This window comes from Papaver somniferum, chromosome 2 (genome assembly GCF_003573695.1).
Source record: "Papaver somniferum cultivar HN1 chromosome 2, ASM357369v1, whole genome shotgun sequence".
NCBI classification, from domain to species: domain Eukaryota; kingdom Viridiplantae; phylum Streptophyta; class Magnoliopsida; order Ranunculales; family Papaveraceae; genus Papaver; species Papaver somniferum.
In genome coordinates this window covers 46,395,843-46,421,359 of record NC_039359.1, presented here as the reverse complement: position 1 = coordinate 46,421,359, position 25,517 = coordinate 46,395,843, and the positions used below count along the sequence as shown (strand labels likewise).

Here is a 25,517-nt window from a genome sequence, read left to right as displayed (position 1 = left end):
ATACCTCTGGTTCTCTGCTTCTTGCTCAAATGAATGCTTTACATTTTGAATTTCTCAAATACAAGTTTAAGAGGTAATATTAATTATTTTTTGTAGATTTTTCATTCAATTAGAGATATAATTTATTAATACGTTATTAATTTATTTATTATCGTTTTTTTTTCATGATGTTAGAGTAGTGAATATAGATGTTTGAGAAATATCGATGTTTTTTTCTTTCATGATGTTTGAGAAATATTTAAGAAATGTTAAGTGAAGAAATGTTTCATTCTATTAACGTATATTTACTTAATAAATGTTTCATTTTTATCTAAGAAATGTTTTAAGAAATATAGATTTTTTGTTCATTTTATTATCATTTATTTAAGAAATGTTTTAATAAATGTTAATATTCATAATTAAATAGTCCATCAACTTGAATCAGTTGGCACGTAAAAAATCATTGTTTCTTTATAAAAAAAATGGCATGATGAATTGATATATGTCACTTATTGCTATGTGAAAGTGATCCTTTATTGAAAATGATCCGTTTCTTGGATTCAGATAAACCTACCATGGGTTATTTGTTTCATGCACTTGCTACATGTGTGGAAACTATAGAAAGGGGTTTGGGTAAAACTCGAAATAATTCTATTGTAGGTGTGATTAACCGACGATGGAAAGATCAGTTGAGTTCTCCTCTTCATGCTGCAGCGCATTTTCTGAATCCATATTATATCTACAACCCAACAGCCAATCTCATCAACAATGAAATTTCTCAGCCCCAAATTTGTCTCAGTGAAGTTATATCAAAAATGATTAGTAGCCCTCAAGAACAAGCGACATGCATGCTAGAGGTGTGAATTTTTATTAACAATTAATTTCGTAATTATATGAATTTCTATTCACAGTTTTTGATATTTTTAGGCGGGAAGAATGCAAATGATGCAAGGCCAATTTGCATCACCATCAGCAAGATTGGCTGCTCTGCAAGGTGATCCTGAAGCTGGTGGTTGTCATACGGTGCTCAGTTTCCATCACTCCAGAGGATCGCGGTAAAGATACTAAGCCAGACAAACACATCGTCTGGATCCGAAAGGAATTTGAGTGTGTTTGAAAGAATTCACACCAAACTACGCAACCGCTTAGTTTCGTCAAGAATAAACGATTTGGTATATGTTCAGTACAATTTAAGATTGGAGCAGCAAAGAGTCCAAGGTAAAGCAAAGCGACATAACATCGATGTCCACGATGTTCATAGCCTCCTGACAGATGAAAATATGCTTGATTGGATAGCAGGGGATGATGAAACACCAGTTTTACCTCAGGAAGAACATTGGTTATATGAATTGGAAGAGGAAGCAGCTAATAATCCAGAGCCTCTCCCTCCACCATACGAATGGCATGATCCAGAAGTTGAAATCTGATATCAAAGGTTGCCAGTGAGTAACTTTGTTTATGACTTTGGTAACCTAACATTTGGAGACAATACACAAGGTCATGAAAATGAAAATCCCATATACAATTCTCATTACACTGAAGATCGTCCAGAAGAAGATACCCGAGGAATTAATGAATAGTATAATTCCAATATTAATATCAATAATGAAGTAGATAATCGTAATGATAATGAGGAAGAAGACTATGGTTATGAAGATGACGATACTGTTAACTACGACAGCCAAATGCATTACGCGAACGAATATGAGGCGGAGGAAGAGGAGGAGGAATCAACTGAGAATCGTCGAGAAAACAGAAAATACTTGAATAAGTCGAAAAAAAATGCCGGTACAAGTTGGTTTGTCTAAGTTTAAAATTTCAAGCACTACTGTCACTAGGTTATTTATTGTAAGTTTATAACATTTGAAGTGTTTAATGATTATTTATGAAATTTTAGTTGTAAGTTTGAAATTAAAAATTGTATAAGAATTTCTCCAACTCAAATTTTTTTTCCTTAAAAACGGGTTTAACCGGTATGAAAACGGAAAATACGGTGTAAAAAACGTGTGTTAAAATGTTATTTAGAAGAAAAAAACTGAAATATTAATTTTAGAAAAACGGTAATCACAGGTGTGAAAACGGTTATAACGGGTCTAAATAACGCCATTTTTTCCTATTTATCGGTGTTATTTAGGTAAGCGTGTTGGTGAGCCTCACGGGCACGGTATATGGGCGTGAGCGTTATAACGGACGTTTTTTCGGAAAAAACGGCCGTTTTTCAAACCTTGCCTACAAGTGGGATCAGATGTGATCACTATGTAGGGAAAGGGGGTGACATCCCTACACATGTAGGGATATGAAAGATCATAGTAGATGTTTTTATTTTATTTTGAGAGATAAAGAGGGATAGGGAAGGGATGATGCTCTTCATAGTGCTAGCTCTTAATGTTCTCTCTCTGGAAATCCAAAAGAAACGGTTTTCTCTAGTTCTCTTTCAACTAAACATGTGTGCACATATTTCATCATCAAACACGTGTATATAGGAAGATACGTGGAGAACATGCAGACAAAGTCATCAAAACATGATGACACACGCCCATAGCCAAGAAGCCCATCCCGTCGACGTTAGATCTTTACCCGAACAAATCTAAGGGCAGAAGTTAAAAGATGTACCGGTAACACGATGTACTGCGGAGCACCAAATAACTCCCGAAGAGTTACTTTATCTCATCCCCAAAAGAAGCCAAGATCAACGGTGGAGAGAAGGTGAACTGACATGGATGTGACAGGGGCAGAAGACACTTGCCTGACACGAGCAGGCGACTCAACTACCCGCATTAAACACTCTGAGCAGCATACGTGTCGATCAACCCGTGGAACGAACGAGGACGACTCTGCGTGATGAAGTAATGAACGAAGACCCCCGAGTGATGGACACAAAACACAAGAAGATAAGGTTCCAACGGCCCTCAGAGATGGGTCCCACACTCTAACCCTATAAATACCCCTTCTCCACCAAGAGTGAGGGGATCGGAAAATTGAGGAAGAGAAGGAGAGAGAAAGATTGTGAGTGTAAGTTAGTCCTTTAGAGCAACCACAGTCATGACTAAATTTGGGGACTATATCCAAATTTGGTCTCAAAATCATCCGTAATGGAACGGACTAAAGCTATATTTAGTCCAGATAATTAGGGTTTGAGACCAAATGTGGTCTCCAACCCAGACTAAAATCAGTTATAGTGGGACGGGGTTATTGTGAGCGTATGAATCTAGACGGTTGTATAGTGAGCGCTTCACACCGGGCGTATGTATAAAGAGCGTATGAATGAGGCGTATTTATAAACACCGCCGGACCAAACGGAGATAAAACATACGTCCCATAGCATGCGTAATTAGAATGTACGTCCCAACGGGGCGCAGTTATAAAAAAACGCCTGGTTTGGGCGCATGTATTGTGAGCGCCTGTGTGTAGGCGTATCTTTAGTGTACGCCTGGTTTGGGCGCATGTATTATGAGCGCCTGTGTGAGACGTAAATTTAATGTACGTCTGTGTGACCAACGGGGAATCCATGCATAATGAGAATCATGTTATACGAACCTCATGGTAAACCACACATAATGACAACAGTGAATCCACACATAATCAGAACTTCATGTTATGCTCAAAACCTCATTAGGAGTTAACATGCAATCCACCACCGACCAAGACAGAATCCAGACGCACTTTCCATAAACGCCCCACTCAGACGGACTTTCCGTAAACGCCCCACTCAGACGGACTTTCCGTAACGCCCCACTCTCCGCCCAAAACATACGGACTTTCTATGTCCCCAAACCAAACGCACTTTATATCTCCGTATGTGTGAGACGCAATTTTCATCTCCGTCCCAGTAGACGCACTTTCCATCGCCGTCCCATGTCCGGCGTGAATTATACCTACGCCCCAATCAAGCGCGCATTATACCTCCGTTTCACTCAGACGCATATTATAAAGACGCTCCATCAAGAAACGTGAGTATAAGTTCCGTCTTTCATCAAGCGTTCGTATAAGTTACGCTTCACCAAATTTTAGTCTCTCCCATTGCGCTTGAACACTGAGAATACCATTTTTTTTTGGCTTTTAGTCTGGCTTTTGGTATTTGGTCTGTCTCATGATTGTGGTTGCTCTTACAATATACAGATCTATGTAAACCCCAAAGTCACTCGACTCTCTTTGTAACCATCAAGTATATAGTGAAACAACAACCCCGTGGATGTAGGCCTTAGTGCTGAACCACGTCCCAGTCTTATTTACATTTCAGCACTTTATATTTGCCTAACGCTCCATGAGTTTTACTTTTATGCTTCGTTTTCTTTATCTTCCCCTACGTAAACGCCCCTCGCGATGTTATTCGATGATGCTATGATAAACCCGAAGGTTTGGAGCCAAGGAATCAATGCCATTGTGTTATCAGTGCGAGTCTGTATTTAGAGTGCGAACATTGTTTGTGAACTTATAGATGCCTTCGTGATTTACGTGTTCACAAAACACATTCTCTTCCCCTTCCTCTATCAGTTGCATGGATTCAAAAGCTTCAAGTTTTCAATCAAAATTACTAATCAATTGGCATATTTCTTAAGAAATCTCAAATAATTTCGAACTAGAAGAAAAAATCTAGATGAAGTGTTCTCTCTAACAAAGAAAATGAAGAAGAAATAATCATAACATAAACTTTAATTCTTAAAGATTTTACCTTCAAAAATAAAATTCTTAAAGATTTTTTTTTCTTTCTGATGTTAATTGTTATCTTCCAAGATCCGATCGAGATCATTATGGGTATTTTAAAGGAGAATAGTTTTAAGGTTGTGTTTGATATCAGAGAAAGGAAACAATTCCGAGGATAGTGTTTCCACGGAATCAGTTTTCTGGGGAAGACAAAAAAAGACTTTCCAAGAAATTCCACCGAATTGAGTTTAAAACATATTTTAGGCCACAGTTTTTTGCAATTCCATGAAAATAGGTATTCAATCAAATGACGAAAAACATGCTATTTCCATAAAAAGATGGCTAATTCCACAGAATTAAATCCTATCAAACACAGTCTAAGAGCTTCTCCAATGAGATGTGTGTGAGAGAAAAAATCTTAGTACACCTAGGATACACATCCGAAATTCCTAAATTCTTTCTCCAATCGTAACCTCTATGATGAGTGTATAGATGACATGGCATAGTTATGGGAAGACATCCTCTTGCTCAACCTCTTGTTCTAGAGGTTTACATAGAGGATGTCTTCCCATCTTAGTCAGTTATTTTTTATATAAAAAATAATTTAATTTTATTTAATAACAATTTTAATTTAAATCAGAACTATAATAATTTTTGTTCTTCCATTTCTTTAAGAAATGTTTGCCTTCGTGCCTGGGGTTACAAAATCAAAATCATACGAGCATACGAGTAATTTGGATCAACCATATTTGATCTGTATATAATTTTTGGAACTAATTGGGGTCACGTATTTGGTTGTTACATTTCTGGAAATGACCCGATGACCTGCAATCCTATACTAACATTTTTAATCGTGATATACATGTTCCATAATGATACAGTACAAAAAAGATTAATGGAGGTTTAGGGATTTTTCGATTGCATCGAGAGTAAGCTTTTTTTTTTTTGAGAAAGATCGAGAGTAAGCTTTGGAAATACGTCTTCATGATAATTCCTAGAACTACAACCTAGAAATAAAACTGCAGAAACATAAGTTCGTATAAATTAAAATTTCATTTCATTCAATTCAAAAATTCTTGAACAATTGTAGTTTCTAGGTAGATTCAGAATTATACATGACAAGATTTACGAAAGGAATTAGATCGTAACTATAATCAACAGAAATTTAATGAATATCATATGATGCATAAAGTCCAACTAATCACACAGCTAGAGTATCATCATCTGTTCACGCTCTTCAATCAATTGAATCGTGATGCAGTAGTTCTGCAACTCCAACACTTTTCAATCATTTGCTTTTATTCCTATCATTTTCCTTTTATGCTCTTTCGATCAATTTTAGTTTTACGAATAAAATCAAAGCTTATCAGGGAGAAAAACCTAATAAAACCTTAATATTAAGTTGAATCCATTTTTTTCAAGTTGATAACTAGGTAGTGAAGAGGTCAAAGAATAGCAGGGCTGGACATCAATATTTTTTCCACCCGATTTTCCGGAAAATTAAGCGACAAATAGAAAGGAGATGTCTTGTTTGTAGTGCCACGTAGGAAAGACACACAACCCCATTGGAGAAGCTATAGAACTAGGGTTGATTTGGTTTATGTTTCATTCAACGGTTAAGAAGAAGAAGACAAGGATACTTCATTTATCTCTTAGCATGATAACTGCAACTATCTCGACCAACAATTACGGAGTTTTTCTGGAATTGGTGATTTTTGGACTTGATGAAGCCCAAAGTAGCAGCTCGTCACTTTATTCCCGAGGTAACCCGATGTGTCGGCACCCGTTACTGATAATTCAGTTGAAACTGAACCGTTTACGTTTCTTAAACGCGAGGTAGGTTCATACAAGGTGAATATTTCTTAAACGCGAGGTAGGTTCATACAGGGTGAATATTTCTGAAATTGGTAAAGACCTCATCATTATTGCAACAATCGAGGAACAACAAATAGTTCAAGTTATTTCACCATGTGAAGACACTATGTTCCGAGTGCAATTTTTTACACACTCCTTTGTACGAAACAAATGAATCTTATTGGTCGGTGTAAGCCAGCCGTTAACTATATATTAAAAACATATTTATATGAACCTACAAGCATACAAATATTCACCCGTTAACTATATATTAAACAAATAAATATTTATATAAATATTATTACACAAAATTGGTTAAAACGATCAAAATCAATAATTTCTGGGTGAAAAGGACATTTAGATTTTGATACTGTTTAAATGGACAAAAATGTAAAAATAGCCAGGATGTAAACAGTTTCATCCTACCCATTTTCGAATATTGTTTCTTATTTTTAATTTACATCAGGATGTATCCAGTTTCATCTTTGCTATTTTTTAAGTTTAAGTCTGGATGAATCCAGTTTCATACTTGATATTTTTTTGGTGTCCATTTCACCCGTACTAATTTTTAGTCGTCCATTTGAACCATATTTTAAAAATATTTGGACAAATGACCCATTTTTCGTAAATATTAATAGTTCAAGTTATTTCAACTGTTATATGACAAAAAAGTGGACATATAAGGTCCTCCCTCGCTTCGCTCGGTCGGCCCAATTAAAAAAATTTATTTATATGTAATTGAAATCTAAAAAAAGGCAAGTATTTGGGCCGATCGAGGGGACCTTATATGTCCACTTTTTTGTCAAATCTAAGTGATCGAATTACCACAAAAATATTGAGAATGGTCGATGATGAAAAACCAAGAATGCCCCTCCGTGTTTCCGTTACTCACTAAAACTGGTGTAAATACAACTCAAAATGAAGAGTAATCGCGTAAGTTTTGTGGGCAGAAAAAAGGACACGGAGGTTGGAAATATTTTAATTGTTGAGGTACAGTTTAGTAAACTCAGCGGTAAGGTGACCTAAAGGTTGCAGGATCAAATCCCGACCACCTCCTACTTCTTTTTTTCCTTTTTTTTTTTTAAGCAGCCATGAAACCGAGAGAGGAGATCGAGACAGAGAAGATTAATGAAAGATGATTGAAGATAGAAATGATTGAGGATAGAAATTGAGAAGGATTCGAAGTAGAAGATGTGAATGCTGCCATCGATTAACAACATGGGTCGCTGCTGTGTGATGTGAAGAGTTAGGGTTTTGCAGCGGAATTCGAAATTTAATTGAAGAATTGAATTCAGGGTCTGAGAATCTGAGGGTTTTTATGAGTCTTGATGTTACGGAGAAGAAGATGTGGTTCTCTGTTAACAGAAAGAAGGGTTGAGGAACTCAAACCGGTGATGTGGAAATCAGAGAGATGGGTTCGATGCTCTTACCATGGTGATTATCAAGGAATGGGGCTGTTGTCAAATTAAGAGAAGAACGAATATCCCTGGTTGTGGGTTTTTTTAACGAAGATGATGGAGATGTTATTGTGTAACGACGGGGTTGAAATTGAAGAACTGAAAGTGAAATTAATCATAGCTATATTGGGATTTCACTTAATTCTGCTAGATCAGTGCTTGATCATATACAGGTAGTAAGTAATTCATATTTGTTTAGTGTTGGTTTAAATTTTTGTTGAATAATTTTGTTAAACATGATTGAATTGTGTGATGATGATAGGGAGATGATTTGCATATCAGTTGTTATTATATCGACACAAATCTTAATGCATATGCGATATCGACTGCTCAGGTAATCATCATAAGCTACTAAATATAAGAATAAATGTTCAATTTAGAAACTCCAAGAACTAATTTGGAGCAATTTATTGAATCTAAGATTCTTGTTTGTTACTTCGATTTGTTGATGTTTTTATTCTTGTGTGCTACTTTGGTGCAGATGTACTCCAAATTTTTGGGGGTTTATTAATGTTTGGTTGTGTAATTGGCAGGCCAATGCGAATCCAAGTCCAGTTGTTCAAGTATCAACCATAGTTTGTGAAAATTGCGAATTAAATGGTAAGTGAGAAATGAGAATTGAAATTCTGCCAATGTTTGAGGTTTTCATCTGTAAATTTGTAGTAGTAATTGATACAACTCATAATACCTCAGAAGTATTCAGCGAGAAACAATTTTGGTAGTAGTAGTAGTGAAATATGGTGGGTGGGAGGAGTTTCAATATCTTATGGATGGTGTGAGAACTTAAGAATTCCAACAAAATTCAATGCTTGGTCGGAATTGGTTGTTCCACTATTTTCTGTGTTCCTGGGGTTAGACTTAGACTAAGTGGGTTTGGGTAAGTTTATGGGTGGAATATGTGTTTCTTGATGGAGAGTCATTTCAAAGTGCTAATTACAATGCATGCCTAAGCTTATAGTGATTTTTGGAGATGAAAAATTAGGGGCTTCCATTGTAGATGGATGTTACTGTTTGACCGTCACTTGGTAATTGCTTGTAACACCGTTTGTCTCTAATTTTCAGGTGCTGTGAGTTGCTCGCAGTGTGAGGTAATGGGGTGAATTCTGTTGACCACTCTGACAGACGGTTGAAGGCAGGTGGTTTAGGTTGGCTTTGTAGGTATGTTTATTTACTTTTACGAGATTAATCTTTGTGGATTACCACATTTCCTTATAAATTTTGTACCAGTTCTGGGAGAATTGGTGATGTTTGTGTTCGTAAAGAAGCTAACTAGTTCATTAATTAGTTATGAATTGTTTGTATACAGGACATGCTCATTGCTGGAACCGATGCATCTTCTTCGACGCTTGTGTGGGCAATGACAGAACTAATTAGCAGTCCAATGGTGATGGAAAGAGTACAAAAGGAAGTGAGAAGATTTCTCGGCTATAAAAACGTGGTACATGAAATTGATCTTCCCAAACTGAACTACTTGAAATCAGTGGTAAAAGAGACACTGCGGATTCATCCTCCAGGACCATTGCTAGTTCCAAGGGAAACTAGAGATGACTGCTTAATAAACGGGTACAACATCCCAGCCAAAACAAAGGTATTCTTTAATGCAAAAGCTATTGCAGTGGACCCCTAAGTTTTTGGAAGACCCTGAAGAGTTCCGACCAGAAAGATTCATAACTAAGAACATAGAATTTAAAGGGCATGACTTTGAGATGGTACCATTTGGGATTGGACGGAGGGGTCGCCCTGGTATTGAATTTAAAGGGCATGACTCAGCGCTATTCCATGTGAGGTAGCGTCTTGAGTACTCTCCATCGCTTCGTTATGTTTATTTTCAAAATGACATTTCCTACGGCAAAAACCCATCAGATCTGGTTTTCCCCTCAGATCTAGTCTTCTAAACCATTTTTGTCAGACTATCAGAATTTATTTTCCTCAAGTGTGTGCCGACCCCTTTCTCAAACTTTACTTCGGACCTATCATTGGGGTTGAAAATATTTTCTTTGAACTCATTGGTAAATTATCTCTTTGGATCTAATTCGTTTAAGCCGAAGAGATTTTCCTTTGGGGCGCACCCTCTATGGATCTGCGCCTTCTTCGAATTTATAGGTTTTCCTAATCTATTTGAATTTGTTCGCTTAAAATAAGCCTTTAAATGATCCCGTTTAGAACCATTTCTCTTTGTCATCAATGTCCAAAATACACCTAGGGTATTTGCGAGACCCAATACCTCTGAAGAGGGGAATAATTGCTGGGTTACCTCTCCCTACCCTCGGTGTCAAGGTTATTTTCGTCAGAATTATTTTACTAACGAACCTTCTATGGATCCTGTTTCTTCGTCTAGACCCATCTTTTGCAGAGATATCAGATATGGAGAAAATCAAAGATGAGGGAAAAGCGAAGGCATCCTCAAAAGAAACGCTGAGGACGACACCAGTCATGACTCGAAGCAAATAGAAGGGTGAAAAAGCGAAGGCATCAACCCAAAGGGTCGATACAGTGGACATCACTTCGCTAGTAAATGCCAACGAAGTAGCAGCATCAGCGGTCAAGTCCGTGGCAGCAAAAGCCGATGCAGCAAAAGCAGCAGCAACTTCTCGTAACCACGAACAACGTGAAGGATTTGCAGAATCAACAATGCAACAACCAGCTCTCGGGATGCCGCTTACCAACGCTCAAAACCAAACTTTACCGGTCACCCTACCTTTGCTAACAAAAAATCTACCGGCGATTCCTCATGACGAACCTCCAGTAGAGACCACTGATCCGCCCATACCCCTAATCCAAACGGTTTATGAAGATCATACCATGGTGGATGGGGGAAAAGGCAAGTTGGAACCCCAAATCAAGGATCAAATCATCACCCCCAGATAATGGCGGAGCTTGAGGAACTGAAGAAGAATCAAAGGGTATACACAGAGGCTGTAGCGTTGTTGGCACGAGAAAACCAAGAACTCAAAGAGAAAATGGCTCAAAGCTTAGGAGCGGCGCACCAACATGACGAAGCTAATTCAAAAGCTCCAGAGCCCAATCATGACCAAAGACTCTTCGTGAAAAACGAAGCCAATCCCGAACCATTAAACCGAAGAACCGCCAGAAGAAATAGGTCATCGGATCCGGACTATACTCCTGAAGATTCAGTGAGAACCGAGGAGCGGGACGAACCTTTGCGGAGGATGATCACTATCGCGCTATGGAAGACCTTCGTGCAGAGATGAAGGCTGAAATCAAGCAACTAAAGGCAAAGCAATGAGGGGGAAGATTAGAAGAGGTAATGAGAGAAGCTAATACTACACCGCTGACTCCGCGCCTAGCCAAAGCACTCATACCGAAGAAATGTCCAATCCCAGCGATCCCGCAACCAATCTTTGATATTATAATCGTATATTAGCACGATGGGATCAAGAGGATGTAGTCCTCTGTAGGTATTTCCCATCAAGTCTGAAAGGATCGGCCTTGTCTTGGTTCGATAACCTTCCTCCCAACTCCATCAACTCCTTTGACCAACTCACTGATAAATTCTTGAGAACTTACATGTACAACAAGGTCGTTCACGCTGGAATGGACAAGTTATTCTCACTGGCAATCAAATACAAGGAGACAACAAAAGAGTACTCGGATAGATGGCACAAGATCTGACAAGCTATATGAAATGTTGATCTAGTGGTCAGCATCAACTGCTACAAGTGGTGACTTGATATGATGAGCCCACTATTTGTTGAGATTCACGGGAGTGTGCCCACTAATGAATGGGATATTCGAGTAATTATCGAAAAGCATGCAAGGTTGGAAGAAATTCAGCGGAAGAATCCCAGAGCTCAGACTCAAAGGTCACATCGAACTAATTCAGCAGAGCAATCCAGCGGGTCAAAAAGAGATGGTTCTCCCGAACGTCCAACCGAAGATAAGAGAGGATGAAAGGAGGATCGCCGACATGACGATCGAAAATTCGAAGATCAAGTCTACACAAAACTAAACACAAGTTATGCTCGAATCTTAAGAGAAATTAAGGGCCGGGAAAACTTGGAATGTTCATGGTCTAAAGGAAAGCAGCCCCCAAGATCCGAAAAGTCAAAGGATTACTGCGAATATCACTGCTTCAATGGGTACCAGACCGAAAAATGCAAGAATCTGAAGATAATGGTCCAAAATCTCATTGACGCGGGAGATCTCAAGCAGTATGTATGAAAAGTAGAAACCGAAGATAGGGCTACACGAAGCAAGCAAGTTCAATTGCCTGAAGAAAACCGAACAATGAATACCATTTCATGTTCCGAAGCTACCGGACCTTCACTAACAGCTCAGATAGGAAAAAGGCTGCGGAAGCAATTTGAGGATTACTGCGAGCTATACAAAATCGATGAAGTAGAAGTGGACGAACATGAGCAATGGATGAACGCGCCCTTGACCTTCGACTCTGAAGATATCGAAGAAGACATGGAAGATCACAATGATCCTTTGGTCCTCACATTGCCAGTAGCGGGATGATGGTATTTTCAATCGAGTTGTAGTAAAAAGTTCGTTGAGACTTGTGAAAGCAAAATATTTTAGATTTAATGAAATTTAAAAACAAACAAAACTTAATTCAAGATTATTAGGAATAACCAAGACACTGATTCCACTATCACACATGAATAAATTATGGCAAATAATCCAAAACTCTAATTATCTTTTAAGTCCCTTATTTCTTAATTCACAAGTAATCAAACATATTCCCAAATATTAATTGTATTCCCCAAGCATAGACTATCAATTGATTAAACAAAGTATAATCTATCAAATTGAATCACAAGTAATTAAGAAAATTATGTAAACATTTAAAAGCTCTGCAAAAGCAGTGATTGAGTGAATTATAATTAAAAATTAGAGAAAATAAAATAGTTACCCATTATTCATGTGTAAATAGCTTCATCCATTGCCTTGGTAAGCGAGAATTTAGCCTCTCATCATGTTGGAAACACACTCAGAATTCGATTTCATTGCTCAAAAATGGTTTACAAATGATGAAAATTGAGAAATAATTCAAAAGCGGGTTTGTAACAATTATATTTGTTACAAACCAAAGAACGATACAGAGGATGTGTCACTGTTACTGTAGCTCTAAGACTGACACTGAACAGTCGCAAGTACTATAGCAAAATAAGACTGCTTCTTGAGGTCTTATGTTCTTCGTGTTCTTCAGTGGCAGCAGCAGCAGCAGGTTTCTCTGGTGATCGTATTTCGCCTCTGTGATGTTCCAAATCCTTCCCAAACTCTCTGTCTCCCTTCATACTAATCCTAAGACACTTATATAGCTTTCCAGCACCGAAATATCTCGTCATAACTTCATCAAATTCTCCATTACTCGGCTTGAAGGAAAAAATATTCTTCGGATATTTTCTTCCCTGAATTAACTCTTCACGCGCTGAAATGATGCAGAAACACTCCAAACATGATCTTACACGCAGTATAATTGCAACACGCTTCAAACACATATAATCTTTCCCAAAACAACAAGAAATCCCGAGAATATTTCACGGGAATAAACACACCCCTGTTTCCTCAAAACCCTGTGATTCAGCCCAATATATTCAAGTCAGATGGACCTACCAGTCCTGTATAAGTGTAACAGGATCATTCCAATTGACTGCAACGATTTAATCTCTCTAAAATTTCTCCAAATGCAAAACAGCAAAACTCGGGTTTTCAAAAAAAACAATTCCCGCCAAAATTGTTCTTCACGAGTAAGAAGAAGGTGTGCCCCTATCCAATGTCTTGGGTGCCAAATAACCAGTGGGTGCTAATTAAAAATTTGGGCTACACATAGCCGTGGGTGTCCCTTATCAAAAGTGGGGGTCCGTATAGCAAATGTCCTCAGGGTGCCCCGAGCAACTTTTCGAGCCGAATTTTCCAAAAATGTTTATTTCCCTACAAACACATAAAACACCATAATAAGTGCGAAATCGAGTACCAATAATACAGAAAATTGAGGACAACTTAGACACAAAAATGTGTCTATCACGGGATGCAATATCAAGACGATCCTCATCGATGACGGGAGCTCGGTTAATGTTTTGTTCTATGATACATTCAATCGAATGAAGCTTAATGACGAACAGTTAATGTCATCGTATTATACCATCTACGGATTCAACGGAGCGTCTACAAAGCCCTTGGGAGACATTGTTTTGCAAGTAGACGCGGGACCAATGAAAGTCGATACTCGATTCAGCGTGGTGGATGCCCCTTTGATAGACACATTTTTGTGTCTAATTTATCCTCAATGTCCGTATTGTTGGAACTCTATTTTTGTACTAATATTGTATTTTTATGTATTTTTAGGAAATAAACATTTTTGGAAAATTCGGCTCGAAAAGTTGATTTTGGCACCCGGAGGTAAGTGTTATTCGGACTCTCACTTTTGGATAAGGGGTAACCTAATTACTAAGGGGCACCCCCAGGTCACCCCCAAGGAAGTTGCTATTCGCACCCCTACTCTGGATAGGGGGCTACCATTTTCTTCCCCATTTGAACCGAGTTTTGGCGGGAAAAATAGTTCTTCACCTGCGTAATTGTTGAAGCAAATTTTGGACGTGATATAAGGAGACTCAAGGGCTAGTTTTCATTGGGCTGGACTTGGTAGAGCAAAACAACGTTAGTTTAATCAGTTGGATCAACTGAATTGGGCTGGATCGAGTGAAACGGAGCTCAAACAGGGAAGGTAGTTGACTCATGCACGTATTAAAGGGAAGATATGATACGATTCTAAGTGACACATGGAATGGAAATTTTTGAAGTCAAAGCAGAGAATACGTATCTTATGAGAACACGGAAAAAATATATTCACCGGGTAATCATATATATCACATCCACAGAGTTTAGGAAAGTTTTGAATGCTGCAGACGCGTGATCAGAAAAGAAGGGAATAATCCCGTGAAAATATTTTTTATTTATCACGGAGATTTTTGGAGTTATTAGAGGAGATTCGAAGTCCTGCTGTGTATAAATAGTCTATTGTGGTTGATTGGAAGGGGTTGTCGAGAGTTGGGAGGAGAAGAGAGGAAGCTGCAGAGGAAGAATCACGAATTCTCTCTGCTGCTGTTGTTCGTGATGAAGATGAAGAACAGACTTGCCAAGACAGTCGTTTAATAATTGTCGTAGTTTGCCTTCATTTGCAGCAGTTATTCGCAACACTTCCTTTTTATCGTTCTGTAATAGTGGAGTCTGTAACGCTTATAAACGTTGCAGTTTCCCGATTTTCTCCATTTTTCACCATTGAACCATTTTTGAGCCATAATTAAATATTTTGAGAGTATGTTTGCGATGATGAGCTAAAACCCAACACTGGGAAGACGGAGGAGGCCGAGCTTCATACATGGGTAATTTTATTAATTATTTTTAAGACTTTTGCGTTAAAAATTAATTGAAATATGATTTGATAAAATTGGTTGTTATTTGATTAGATGGGTCATGCTTAGCTTAGGTGATTTGATGTTCCATGCTAAACATTTACAATCAATTTTTTGAGAATCTACTTTGGCAAAATAAGAGTCCATATAACTTATGTTTTGAGCGATTATTGTCGAGAATAATTCATTGAGCCCTATTTTATGAAGATTGTCCGAATCATTAGTCCCAGTACCTCTCACCATTGTTAATATTTTATTGTATATATTTATCTTTTTTATTAAGTCTAAAAAACTTATCCTTCACAAATCCGAGAGTTTGAACCTTCATTACTACAACCCCATAAAAATCTTAATCATTTTGGCGCCGACGACGCGGATTTGTGCTTAGGTAGAATTTTTAGGTTTTTATTATTTTTGTTATTCCATTTGTTCTTTTTTACGTCTCTTTGGTTGTGTCTTTGTATTACAGGTTTGAAGTTGGATACTAAAGACCTTGGAATCAAAGCTTAAAGCTAAAAGAGAAGGAAAAAAGACAAAGCAAAAAAATAAAGAAAAAAGAGAGGAAAAAAAAAAGAGAATTATTTATTTTTTATTTTTTTTAAGAGACTTTCCTTTTTCTTTTTTTTTTTGTAATTATTATTATTATTTTTTGTATTTCTTTTCATTGGACTGGACTTTGGACAATTTATTTTAATTTTAAACCCTACGGAAGGGTTATATAAAAAAAAAAATATATAAACTGTTTGCAGGGAAGGACGACGATTACAATATCGTTTCGGCCCCTCGGGTTCGTACATGACATAGGAGTCGTGGCCCGAGTCGACTTTAACGGTTCATCCCCCGTCTGGTACGGGAGGTAAGTCCATCGAAACACTCGCGAATCTCCTGTAAGCGAGTTACTGTATTCCTTAAGGTGATTCTTTGATTGAGGACGAATTTGGACTGTTTTTAAATTCCTAGTAAAGGGAAAGGACTGGCCAATACAAGATAAGGGTTCGGATTTCATCACCGCTCCCTTCTTGCCCGCTTTAGGAAAACGAAACCAAACGCGAACCTAAGCTTAAAATTTTGACTAGAACGAGACCTGTAGGGTAACGAGCTTAGTAGGAAAGTCGTTTGAAAAATATTGGTTACTCTTTAAGCATACTTCGAAGTTCATGATGGTTTCTGTGAGTTGAATGCGTGATTGCGCCGCCTTGTGATAGCGGTGAGGCCTTGGGTATCAAAGCTCCACTGAGCTTCCCTCGCCTCAATTCAACTTACTTTGACTCGAATTGATTCCAGAGGGGTTTGCTTAAATTGTAATGAATTCCCTTTCGTAGGATTAGAAGCTGGTCTAGAAACAATCTAAGTGGAGCCATCATGCTTGTTGTTTGCTAGATTTTATAGGTTTGATTTGGTCGAGTCAGCCTTGTTTGTGATTGTGTAGAATTCCCTTGCAATTAAGAATGTCGAACTGGTATGATAGAAGCCAATACAATGATTATCGACCTGAATTTGAATATGGACATCATCCTTTCTATGACCATGTTGGGAATAGTGGTTGGGAACGCCATCATTTGGAAGGATATGGGTCATACCCTGGTGAGCCCAATTACTATCCACACATGCATCAGTCTTACGAGCAAGAAGATTATAGTACTAGTTCTTCGTCTCTAGAGTATACAATCAAACTATTGAAAAGTAGTCCTTTTTATGATCCCTCTGTTCCTATTCCTCCTTTAGAAGAGTCCCTCAGGGAGTTAGCTGAGTCGACGCGTAAGTTAGCTGAGATGAATAGTGTAATTCTAGACGAAAGAACTACAGTAATGAGTGAACTTTCTATAGAGGAATCCCTCAAGATGATGACTGAGGCGAACGAAAAACTTGCTCGAAATAATCTTACTTTCCAATATAGTGTTTCCAATAATACCCTTAAAAATGAGGATAGTTATTTGCATAATCAAGATGACGAGGTTAGAATTGGTAGCACTACTTGTTTTGATGAGGTTCGATCTTTTTCATGTTATTATGATGAGGATAGTGTTGATGGAGAATCATACTTATGTAGGAATAGTGATCAGGAAATGGTTACTCCAATTGAGCTTTACAATGATAATATTATTTCTAGTTCAAATCCAAATAATTTTAATAATTATTCACCTATTCAAAAGGACGAGGATTTGACTAGAGATACCCTCGTTTTAGACGATGTAGTATTTCCTGTTTACAAAGCCGATAATGATTTAGAGGAACGAGTTTATTCTGAGAATAATGTTTTAGAGTCTAGCGATTTAGAAACAATAGTCTTAGACGAAGAAGATGAACTCGTAGAGATGAGTGAGGATGAACCTGACTTAGAAGAATCAATTGACTATTTCCAGGAATTTGATGACCTAGAAATTAGGGAAATTGTAGCTAGTCTATCTAGAGATACCCAAAACTCTAAGTTTGGGGGTGATTATCACCTTCCTAGTGCCTTACCTTTAACTCTCAGAAAGTCCCTTCACTTAGGACTTGATATCTCTGCCTCGACAATTTTACAAGATTACCTTCATACTCGTTTTCCCGAACCTAATGATGTACAGGAAGAAGTTCAGTCGTTAGAAACCCATCCTCTGGTTGATGTGGTTTTCCCAGGCTATGATCCCCAGATTGACTTTGTTTTCCCACCAAATAGTTTTCTTCCAACTATGAGAACGTTTATATTCCAAATGTGTCGAATATTAAGTTGTGAGACTAAACCTAAATGCTTTAGGAAATTAGAATCGACACATTTGCTTAAGAATGACCACTACTCTCATTGTGGTCAATTATGTAAGTCAAATCTTATTGACTTAGAGGATCCTCAGTTATTTAGGTTATTATTGTGCGCTTCTAAGATCATATTTGAGTTTTTCCAGACTCTAGGACCTAATGATTCGGATCCCACCTATGAAGAAACGCAGCAAATGAAAATTTTGTATTTAGACCCTTTCGTAGAACCTGAACCTGAACCACAATTAGATATAAATTTCTTAATCAGGAAACTAAGTAAGGGCATGCTAGTCTTGTTCACTTTCTTGGTTCATTGCAGTTTCCTTTGGTCAGCTCTATTTAGTTTTGAAGACCCACAGTTATTTCGACTGTTACTTTATGGTTCGAGTTGACTAATCCTTTCCTAAGTCTGGCTGAAGACTTTAAACTTAGAACTTCTTGGGAGGTATCCCATGCTCATGCAACACGGTCATATCTTTCCTTAACTCTTTCGCTTCAAATGGTAACAGTTTCTCCTTGTTCATGCTTTTAGTTTCATCTTTAGAACATTGAGGACAATGTTAGATTTAAGTTTGGGGGTATGGGAGAAACTTTTTAGTTGCAATCAGTAAACTTCAGAGCCTAGAAATTTATGCCTATCAAGGTTTGCACTAACCAATCTAAGTGGATGGGAACATCTTGGTTATAGGAGTTGAGGAACCAATTTGATTAGATGGAAACATCGAAAGAGTTTATTCATAAAAGCACAGAGCTCAGGTGTTAGTAATAACATGATAGTTTCACCATATTTCGTTGAGTCCTTTTCATTTTTTTTTTTTTTGTGTTGGAAAACCTCTCAAAATATTTCATTGATGCTCAAAAGTGTTTTACAATGAAGAGAAAGAGAAGTAAATAGTATAAAACAGAATCCTGGGACCCACAGAAGGCGTCCAGAATCAACAACACGGAGATAGTGATGTTGGTACAATGACTCAGTCGCGGAAAGGAGTGGAAAAGTGTCGCAATAAAGCGACAGTTTTTAACGACTTTCCTGCCTCGTCCAATGTTCTTCGTGTTCTTCAGTTCCAGCAGCAGCAGGAACTTCTTCTTCACAGCGCCCAGTTCTTCGATTTTACGTCTCTATTCTCTTCCAAACTCTCCCTAAACTGGCTAGCCTTTCCCAAACTGTTTTTCCTTGTATTTATAGTGAATTGGAGCCAAAAATCCGACCATTGATTGCATATATTCACCATTTAATCCAAATATTCTCGGCTGCCAATAATAACGAAAATTTCCATTTTTAATCCCATGCACGCATTAACTTTGATCCTGCACGCTCCCAAATGTCTTCTCCACGCCTCAACACTCTTCCAACGCTAGTAGGACTCTTCCATGCACACAATAACTCCATTTTTGCTCGTGTTACAGTGCACGTGCTCTGTTTTGGGCTCAAGGATCATCACGCGTTTTCCAGCCACTTCTGATCGAACCCACTGCCCATAATGTGTTCCTCATGCCATATCACATCTTCCTACCAAGTTTGTGGGGTTGTAGTAATGAAGGTTCAAACTCTCGGATTTGTGAAGGATAATTTTTTTAGACTCAATAAAAAAGATAAATATATACAATAAAATATTAACAATGGTGAGGTACTGGGACTAATGATTCGCCAATCTTCATAAAATAGGGCTCAATGAATTATTCTCGACAATAATCGCTCAAAACATAAGTTATATGGACTCTTATTTTGCCAAAGTAGATTCTCAAAAAATTGATTGTAAATGTTTAGCATGGAACATCAAATCACCTAAGCTAAGCATGACCCATCTAATCAAATAACAACCAATTTTATCAAATCATATTTCAATTAATTTTTAATGCAAAAGTCTTAAAAATAATTAATAAAATTACCCATGTATGAAGCTCGGCCTCCTCCGTCGTCCCAGTGTTGGGTTTTAGCTCATCATCGCAAACATACTCTCAAAATATTTAATTATGGCTCAAAAATGGTTTACAATGGTGAAAAATGGAGAAAATCGGGAAACTGCAACGTTTATAAGCGTTACAGACTCCACTATTACAGAACGATAAAAAGGAAGTGTTGCGAATAACTGCTGCAAATGAAGGCAAACTACGACAGTTATTAAACGACTGTCTTGGCAAGTCCGTTCTTCATGTTCTTCATCTTCATCACGAACAGCAGCAGCAGCAGAGAGAATTCGTGATTCTTCCTCTGCAGCTTCCTCTCTTCTCCTCCCAACTCTCAACAACCCCTTCCAATCAACCACAGTAGACTATTTATACATATTAGGACTTCGAATCTCCTCTAATAACTCCAAAAATCTCCGTGATAAATAAAAAATATTTTCACGGGATTATTCCCTTCTTTTCTGATCACGCGTCTGCAGCATTAAAAACTTTCCTAAACTCTGTGGATGTGATATATATGATTACCCGGTGAATATATTCTTTCCCTGTTCTCATAAGATACGTATTCTCTGCTTTAACTTCAAAATTTTCCATTCCCTGTGTCACTTAGAATCGTATCATATCTTCCCTTTAATACGTGCATGAGTCAACTACCTTCCCTGTTTGAGCTCCGTTTCACTCGATCCAGCCTAATTCAGTTGATCCAATTGATTAAACTAACGCTGTTTTGCTCTACCAAGTCCAGCCCAATGAAAACTAGCCCTTAAATCTCCTTATATCACGTCCAAAATTTGCTTCAACAATTACGCAGGTGAAGAACTATTTTTCCCGCCAAAACTCGGTTCAAATGGGGAAGAAACTGGTAGCCCCCTATCCAGAGTAGGGGTGCGAATAGCAGCTGCCTTGGGGGTGCCCCTTAGTAATTTGGTTACCCCTTATCCAAAAGCGAGAGTCTGAATAACACTTGTCCTCCGGGTGCCAAAATCAACTTTTCGAGCCGAATTTTCCAAAAATGTTTATTTCCTAAAAATACATAAAAACACAATATTAGTACAAAAATAGAGTTCCAACAATACGGACATTGAGGACAAATTAGACACAAAAATGTGTCTATCACCCTTCCCCTTATAATGCCATCATTGGCCGAAGATGGGTGCACAAAATGAAAGGAGTGGCGGCAACTTATCATCAATACCTTAGATTCCCAACACCCAAAGGGGTACTGGAAATAAAGGGAGATCAGGTTACTACCCGAGAATGCCAAGCTATACAAAACCAGCTCAATAACGAGCTAGATGAGCAGCGGAAATCTCGAAGAAGGCGAAACAAAGAAGCCGCTAAGGAAAAGGCAATTGATCTTTATCTCGAAGAAATTTCAGGAAAAATCCTGACGAAGGAGGGTGACATTCTAATACCGAGGAAAGTACCTCAATGGCTAGGGGGCTGAAGAGCCTACTAAATAGCAATTAAAGAATGTTCCTCTCCTAGGGGAGCCAAAGCCCATGTTTACGTCTTTGGAACCAGCAAAGGAAATCAACATAGGGACCAAAGAAAACCCGAAGATGATTAAGATAGGGACATTAATGGATGAAGTAAGAGAGTTGGCACTAATCAAGTTACTAATAGAATATGCAGACATCTTCGCATGGAAATTAGGAGATATGCCAGGGATCGACCCAAAGATAATTCAGCATGAGCTCCGTATTAAACCAGACACGACCCCTTTCAGGCAGAAGGTACGGAAGATAGCCCCAGAGTATCATCAAGCCATCGAGAAGGAGCTCTGCAAATTATTAGAAGCAAGATTCATCAAGGAAGTGAATTATCCAACATGGATCTCGAACATGGTCATCGTACCAAAAAAAAACGGAGGAGTAAGGATATGCATCGACTTCACCAATCTTAACAAATCCTGCCCAAGGGATATTTACCCGCTCCCCAGCATCGATCAACTCGTAGAAGCCATCGATGGATACGACGAAATAATGTTCATGGATGGATATTCTGGTTACAATCAAGTAGCCTTGGCAGAATAAGATCAACAACATACGACATTATACACCCCGCACGGTCTCTATTGTTACACCAAGATGCCCTTCGGACTGAGAAATGCAGGGGGGACATACCAGAGAATGGTTGATGCAATCTTCAAACCATGGATTGGAAATACGCTGGAAGTCTATGTGGACGACATGCTCATGAAAATCAAGCTACGTAAAGACCACCATCAAGACTTGATGGATATCTTTGAAGCTATGAGGAAGCACAACATGAAAGTGAATCCAGAAAAGTGTACATTCGGCGTCACATCAGGAAAATTCCCTGGGTACCTGGTAACGAAAAGGGGCATCGAGGTAGATCCTGCCAAAATCCAAGCCATAATAGAAATGCCATCCCCAAAGAATTTGAAAGAGGTCCAGAATCTCAACGGATCCTTAGCTGCGTTAGGTAGATTCATATGCATATCATCGGACAGGTGCAAACATTTCTTCAACATCCTAAAAAAAAGAAGCAAATTTGAATGGAAGACAGAATGCGAGGAAGCTTTCAAAAAAATCAAGGAATACCTAGCTGAAATCCCGATCCTGCAAAAACCTGATTCCGGCGAGGTGCTGGCTCTTTATATAGCAGCTACGGAAGATGCAGTCAGCGCAATGTTGGTCAAAACAAATACGAAGATAGAGCAACCTATCTACTACGTCAGCAAGACTCTCAACTTGGCAGAAAGGAATTACACAAAGATCGAGCAACTTATCCTGGAATTAGTATGGGCACCCCAAAAGCTAAGGACTTATTTCTTAACCCATTACATCTGTGTCCCATGCAAAGCACCATTGGAGACTGTTCTTAAAAGCGTTGGGAAGGTAGGAAGGATAACAAAGTGGAACACACACCTTGACCAATTCAACATCATCCATGAAATCCAACATTCCCAAAAATCGCAAGTCTTGGCGGATTTCTTAGCAAATCCACCCCTCGATAACGATGAGGAGGTTAGGGACATGACAGAAACCGAAGACGGGAAAGACCCAGTTGATATTCTCGAACCCTCAAACCAGAGACGATGAGAGATCTTCGTCGACAGATGAAAAAATAGGGAAGGGGCCGGTATAGGCATCATAATCACATCTCCTACTGGGGACAGGATCGTGCACGCATTGAGGTTAGAATTCAAGGGGCATACCAACAACATCGTAGAATATGAAGCCGTAGTGCACGCTCTTCGTCTGATAATAGAAATGGGCCTGACAAGTGATTCACAGCTATTCATACGACAAATAGAGCTAGAGTACAACGTTTACGATGAGACCTTGTCAGCATACATGGCATTAGTCCAGACACTGGCTGCCCAGATACCCAACATCAAATTCCAGCATTTATGCAGAAAGGAACTCAGGCACGCCGATGCCTTAGCCTATATTTCATCCATGTTAAAAGATGAGAGTGTGGAGGCGATCAAGGTAGCCAGGTTATACGAACCTTCGGTCATTCCACAACAGTCTTTCTTTACAACTCATGAAAACGATGTAGGGGAGGACATTGCCGATGATGATATAGGGGAGGATATTGTTGAAGATTTCATTGAAGATGACATTGTTACAAGGGCAAACGAAGATGAGGATTTTACCAAGGAATAGGATTGGATAACTGAGATCCACCTCTACCTAAAAGAAGGTACGTTTCCTACAGACCTGAAACAATCTAGGAAAATATAATCGAAGGCAGGAAGGTACGACCTTCGGGATGGAATTTTATACAAAAAATTCTTCCTCGGACCACTGTTACGATGCTTATCAAGATAGGAAGGACATTACATCTTGAAAGAAATCCACTATGGGGACGCAAGAAATCATAGTGGGATGAGGTCACTATCGGATAAAGCAAAAATGCAGGGGTATTACTGGCCACAGATGATACGAGATGCAGCTAGGATGTCCAGAAGATGTGAATAATTCCAACGGTTTGCTAAGAAGATCCATGCTCCTGCAACAAAGCTAAATTCCGTAGATAGTCCATGGCCATTCTCCAAATAGGGGATAGACATCGTCGGACCCCTGATCGAAGGGTCGGGGAAAAGACGGTTCTTAATCGTGACTACAGACTACTTTAGTAAGTGGGTAGAGGCCAAGGCCTTAGCAAGAATCCGCGACTCAAACGTGTTTACCTTCATCTTCCAAAACATCATCTGCAGGTTCGGAATCCCTGCAGAAATTGTCTCTGATAACGGCAAACAGCTGCAGGGAAAGAACATAGACATGCTCTTTGATACCTTGAAGATCAGGAAGAATAAGTCGACCCCCGTTTATCCTCAAAGCAATGGCCAAGCCGAAGCCACAAACAAGACTCTTGCACTTATCCTCAAAAAGCAGCTAGATGAACACAAGGGCCGATGGTGTGAACATCTACACAATGTTTTATGGGCATATAGAACAACTCGGAGGTCCGCCACAGGGGAATCACCATTCCTTCTCACTTATGGAACTGAAGCAGTCATCCCAACAGAAATCATCATGCTAACAACAAAAACTGAGGCATGGGAGAAGAACCTCACGACGGACATGATGCTAGAAAGGCTCGATGACCTAGAAGAAAGAAGGGAGACGCCATTACAGAGGATGGAAAACTACCAACAAAGATTAGCAAGGGAATACAAAAAGAGAGTTAAGCTTATAAACTTTGTAGAAGGACAGTATGTGCTACGAACCATACCCCAATACCAGCGAGAGAAAAAGTGGGTTAAGCTAGCACCAACGTGGGGCAGACCATTTGTTATACATGACATCGCAGGGAACGGATCATATTACCTGTGCAACCTAAAAGGAGAGGTCCTCAGACACCCGTGGAATGCGAAGTATCTCAATCCATACTATCCATAAGGCAGCGCAGTTCTGCATCTGCACGAAGAGTACTAGAAGAAGAAGGCAGCGTACCCGCTTGACATGTTTCTATCTATGGACGAGGAGTAGCAGACCTCAACCTATAAATCAAACAAACAAGTCTTTTGAAAAAATATTCATTGGGGAAAGTAATCACATACAATCTCTCAGGACTCCCCTATCCACGTCTATAAAGTGTAGATCCATGGGGAAGGCATCCAGCAGAAAGAGATACCCAACCAATTGCAAGGCAGCAATTCAGCGGAATGGGTGCATGTAAATATTTCAATAACGCACCACATATCCGGGACGCTGCCCCGACCCCCACCGTCTGGGAATCCTCTGGCCAGGGATTAGCCAGCGGGGTGACAGGTCTCAAGACGATCACGAGGGTGCATACCTTCGGCATCGCAGTCAAACACTTTATCATTTTTTGATTATTAATTCATTAACTCATTTAGTTCATTAACTTATTAGCTAAACAATAACTGAACTAATGATGCAGGTAAGATCTAGATTGTACATATCCAAATAAACGACGATCTATTCCATGAAAGTTGATTACAAGTTCGGCAAAATGAACAAGAAACACAAAATACATCAAGAAACGGCCCGAAGCCAAGTAATCAACAAAGATCAACTTTTTATAGCAAATAAGGGAATCTACTTTCCTTGGGATG

General features: G+C 38.8%; 1 long non-coding RNA gene across 3 annotated transcripts; it reads left to right on the top strand.

Annotated features, from left to right (window-relative positions):
• Window positions 1-7,575: 7,575 nt before the first annotated feature.
• On the top strand, window positions 7,576-12,486 carry LOC113347545. 3 transcript variants are annotated; one of them, XR_003359045.1, is made up of 6 exons: window positions 7,576-8,107; window positions 8,197-8,268; window positions 8,468-8,534; window positions 8,997-9,092; window positions 9,241-9,720; window positions 10,273-12,486. It is a non-coding gene; the product is annotated as an uncharacterized LOC113347545 (long non-coding RNA). The 3 variants fall into 3 exon arrangements; XR_003359044.1 differs by having other exon boundaries at window positions 9,241-12,486; XR_003359046.1 differs by having other exon boundaries at window positions 9,220-12,486.
• The last annotated feature ends 13,031 nt before the right edge of the window (window positions 12,487-25,517 follow it).